General features: G+C 54.7%; 1 non-coding gene across 1 annotated transcript in view; it reads left to right on the plus strand.

The window, feature by feature from the left end:
- Window positions 1-3282: 3282 nt before the first annotated feature.
- LOC126196937 (small subunit ribosomal RNA) overlaps window positions 3283-5000 on the plus strand; it is a 1909-nt gene continuing 191 nt past the window's right edge. The window contains exon 1 of the ribosomal RNA XR_007539360.1: window positions 3283-5000. This exon is cut by the window's right edge and continues 191 nt beyond it. This is a non-coding gene — a ribosomal RNA (small subunit ribosomal RNA).

Raw genomic sequence — 5000 nt, forward strand, 5'->3', positions numbered from 1 at the left:
ACTGGGACGAGTAATGAGGGTCCGAGCCCCCAGTGTGGGGAAAGTGTTTCGCAGCCCTGACCCACCGGCACGGTGTTGCGTCCCCCCACCTCAAACATGTGACGTAGTCACACCACCGGTTTTGACTAATAGACAGAATGTTTATAATCATATGCCATACACCGGGGGACGATGCCGCGAGGTGTAGCTAGCTAGTGCAGTCGCACCGCTACTACTGTACAGAGATAGAACAGGCATTGACTATACATACATTAAGCTTATACGCGGCGGTGCTTAGTAATACGCGCAGTCATCGGAATATAGATAACACATACAACTGTCCCTATACATGCTGAACGTCTGTGCACACAATGTCAACCACACGTCACCCACACACTCCATCACCCACTAGTCTATGCCTGTAACAGACGCAGACACAACATCTAAGTACCAGCATGGAACAACATCCAGTGCATCCTCTCGGCCACAGTACACCATCCACACTATGATAACCAGACCGGGACGTCGAACCAGAAAACTGAATATCCCACTCTTCCTACAACCACCATTGCTCAGATACGCCACCAACACCCACACATGTCCTACACAGGGGTGCACCCAACAGCACCACACTGCCGCATCTCACAGCACATAAACAATGGCAGGAATGAAAGACACAGGTGTGCCACTCCTTTGCCACAAACACAGAACGGGCGCGCCACCTGCCATGAGCCACAAGTGCAACTGACGTGACATATCTGATAGTGCCTCAGGCGTCCACTTACTACCATCACTATCAACGAACCTCGCCACCCCACCCCCCCCCCACACACACCATCCCTTAACCCAACTTCTGCCTTAACCTAACCCAACTTCTGCCTTAACCTAACCCAACTTCTGCCTTAACCTAACCCAACTTCTGCCTTAACCTAACCCAACTTCTGCCTTAACCTAACCCAACTTCTGCCTTAACCTAACCCAACTTCTGCCTTAACCTAACCCAACTTCTGCCTTAACCTAACCCAACTTCTGCCTTAACCTAACCCAAGTTGCGCCTTAACCTAACCCAAGTTGCGCCTTAACCTAACCCAAGTTGCGCCTTAACCTAACCCAAGTTGCGCCTTAACCTAACCCAAGTTGCGCCTTAACCTAACCCAAGTTGCGCCTTAACCTAACCCAAGTTGCGCCTTAACCTAACCCAAGTTGCGCCTTAACCTAACCCAAGTTGCGCCTTAACCTAACCCAACTTCTGCCTTAACCTAACCCAACTTCTGCCTTAACCTAACCCAACTTCTGCCTTAACCTAACCCAACTTCTGCCTTAACCTAACCCAAGTTGCGCCTTAACCTAACCCAAGTTGCGCCTTAACCTAACCCAAGTTGCGCCTTAACCTAACCCAAGTTGCGCCTTAACCTAACCCAAGTTGCGCCTTAACCTAACCCAAGTTGCGCCTTAACCTAACCCAAGTTGCGCCTTAACCTAACCCAAGTTGCGCCTTAACCTAACCCAAGTTGCGCCCTAACCTAACCCACGTTGCGCCTTAACCTAACCCACGTTGCGCCTTAACCTAACCCACGTTGCGCCCTAACCTAACCCACGTTGCGCCCTAACCTAACCTACGTTGCGCCCTAACCTAACCTACGTTGCGCCCTAACCTAACCTACGTTGCGCCCTAACCTAACCTACGTTGCGCCCTAACCTAACCTACGTTGCGCCCTAACCTAACCTACGTTGCGCCCTAACCTAACCTACGTTGGGCCCTAACCTAACCCACGTTGCGCCCTAACCTAACCCACGTTGCGCCCTAACCTAACCCACGTTGCGCCCAAACCTAACCCACGTTGCGCCCTAACCTAACCCACGTTGCGCCCTAACCTAACCCACGTTGCGCCTTAACCTGCCCTGTAATTGTTAGTTATATGAATCTAGGAATTCGTGTAGCGTTGCCTAATTGCAACCATCTCAACATAGTTCACTTCGCGCACACTGTGGTGTTCTGCGTATTGATTCATTTTACGGTGCGTACCCTCACATCTTGCGAGTGTTGCTTACTTTCCACATGGTCCCGCTATCCACTGTATTGTGTACTGCAATAGGACGTATATCGCCCCCGCCCCCCCCCCCCTCCCCTCCTGTCACCTCTAGCTCGTCGGTCAGGAGTTCGCGTGTTGAATGCGCTTCGCAGCTGTGCAATGGCATTCGCATACGTACGCTGGCCACCTTCCACGTGTTCTTTCGTGCACACGTCGCAGCGTGTATGTATGCTGATGGAGTGCGTCGTGACACACAACATCCAGGCATGCAAGACTCGTAGAAGTCGCAAATGTAGATGGATGTCTACGTTTGCTGCCCAAGTTACGCAAATGAACTGGAAATCCGTTGTTGCGCGGTTGTTCGCGCTGGAGGTGAATCGTTGATATCGACGATCGGTACAGGTATTAACCGGTTGCTTCAGCGACACCCGTCATACCCACGAACGTGAGTGGGCATGTGGGTATGAAGCGATACGCGGCGGTGGCTGGGTGGGACCGTCCCCGGCCGGTGAGGGGGGGGCGCCCGGCGTGCTGGCCGCGCGCTGCGTGGGCGCACGCGCGGCAGCCGGCTGGTGGGGGCGCCCAGTGGCAGGCGCGCCGGCTGACGGAGGCGGCAGGCGGCGCATCTGCGTGCCGGCGCACCCAGCGCGCGGCGCCGTGCGGCCAAAGTGGGTCCTCCCGGGCCCGGTGCGAAGCGCGGTGGACATCTGCAGTGTGCTGGTCCGATTGAGGACTGTGTGCGTTGAGGATGCGCCGCCGCCCGGCACTCGGCGCCGCGACGCCGTCTGCTGCTCGGTCGCCCCCGCGGTTCTCGCAGGTGGTTTGTATCGCAGCTGTGCGGATGTGTTGGCGCGTGCGCTGTGCTGGGAGAGTTCGCTTTGGCACCCAAGTGGGGCTCTGCCCCTCTGTGGCGCTGGCGTTGGAGCTGCCCGGTCACTGTTTGTGGCCGCGTGTTGTCTCCCGCCGGCAACACCACGACAGCACGCTCCCGGGCCTCTGTCGGCAGCGGCAAGCTCAGTTGGGAGCACGGGTGGTCGCACTGAAAGCGTCTACTCGCCTATCTCCGGGCGATTGCGCCTCTCTCGAACCCGACCAAGTACTTAGGACGGCGCTGCGCGCCGCCGGGACCTGAGAGGGTTTCGAGGTGTATCGTGCAGGGGAGCCCAGCCTCCTCCTGTTTGCAGAATAATTGAGCGGACGCTTGCGTGTTCGCGCGGGCCCCCGGGACACACTCCCGGGCGGCCGGCTGCTCAGCTCTAGTTGACGCAGCTCCCTGGTTGATCCTGCCAGTAGTCATATGCTTGTCTCAAAGATTAAGCCATGCATGTCTCAGTACAAGCCGCATTAAGGTGAAACCGCGAATGGCTCATTAAATCAGTTATGGTTCCTTAGATCGTACCCACGTTACTTGGATAACTGTGGTAATTCTAGAGCTAATACATGCAAACAGAGTCCCGACCAGAGATGGAAGGGACGCTTTTATTAGATCAAAACCAATCGGTCGGCTCGTCCGGTCCGTTTGCCTTGGTGACTCTGAATAACTTTGGGCTGATCGCACGGTCTTCGTACCGGCGACGCATCTTTCAAATGTCTGCCTTATCAACTGTCGATGGTAGGTTCTGCGCCTACCATGGTTGTAACGGGTAACGGGGAATCAGGGTTCGATTCCGGAGAGGGAGCCTGAGAAACGGCTACCACATCCAAGGAAGGCAGCAGGCGCGCAAATTACCCACTCCCGGCACGGGGAGGTAGTGACGAAAAATAACGATACGGGACTCATCCGAGGCCCCGTAATCGGAATGAGTACACTTTAAATCCTTTAACGAGTATCTATTGGAGGGCAAGTCTGGTGCCAGCAGCCGCGGTAATTCCAGCTCCAATAGCGTATATTAAAGTTGTTGCGGTTAAAAAGCTCGTAGTTGGATTTGTGTCCCACGCTGTTGGTTCACCGCCCGTCGGTGTTTAACTGGCATGTATCGTGGGACGTCCTGCCGGTGGGGCGAGCCGAAGGCGTGCGACCGCCTCGTGCGTGCTCGTGCGTCCCGAGGCGGACCCCGTTGAAATCCTACCAGGGTGCTCTTTATTGAGTGTCTCGGTGGGCCGGCACGTTTACTTTGAACAAATTAGAGTGCTTAAAGCAGGCAAGCCCGCCTGAATACTGTGTGCATGGAATAATGGAATAGGACCTCGGTTCTATTTTGTTGGTTTTCGGAACCCGAGGTAATGATTAATAGGGACAGGCGGGGGCATTCGTATTGCGACGTTAGAGGTGAAATTCTTGGATCGTCGCAAGACGAACAGAAGCGAAAGCATTTGCCAAGTATGTTTTCATTAATCAAGAACGAAAGTTAGAGGTTCGAAGGCGATCAGATACCGCCCTAGTTCTAACCATAAACGATGCCAGCCAGCGATCCGCCGCAGTTCCTCCGATGACTCGGCGGGCAGCCTCCGGGAAACCAAAGCTTTTGGGTTCCGGGGGAAGTATGGTTGCAAAGCTGAAACTTAAAGGAATTGACGGAAGGGCACCACCAGGAGTGGAGCCTGCGGCTTAATTTGACTCAACACGGGAAACCTCACCAGGCCCGGACACCGGAAGGATTGACAGATTGATAGCTCTTTCTTGATTCGGTGGGTGGTGGTGCATGGCCGTTCTTAGTTGGTGGAGCGATTTGTCTGGTTAATTCCGATAACGAACGAGACTCTAGCCTGCTAACTAGTCGCGTGACATCCTTCGTGCTGTCAGCGATTACTTTTCTTCTTAGAGGGACAGGCGGCTTCTAGCCGCACGAGATTGAGCAATAACAGGTCTGTGATGCCCTTAGATGTTCTGGGCCGCACGCGCGCTACACTGAAGGAATCAGCGTGTCTTCCTAGGCCGAAAGGTCGGGGTAACCCGCTGAACCTCCTTCGTGCTAGGGATTGGGGCTTGCAATTGTTCCCCATGAACGAGGAATTCCCAGTAAGCGCGAGTCATAAGCTCGCGTTGAT

This window comes from Schistocerca nitens, chromosome 7, assembly GCF_023898315.1.
Source record: "Schistocerca nitens isolate TAMUIC-IGC-003100 chromosome 7, iqSchNite1.1, whole genome shotgun sequence".
In the NCBI taxonomy this organism is placed as follows: domain Eukaryota; kingdom Metazoa; phylum Arthropoda; class Insecta; order Orthoptera; family Acrididae; genus Schistocerca; species Schistocerca nitens.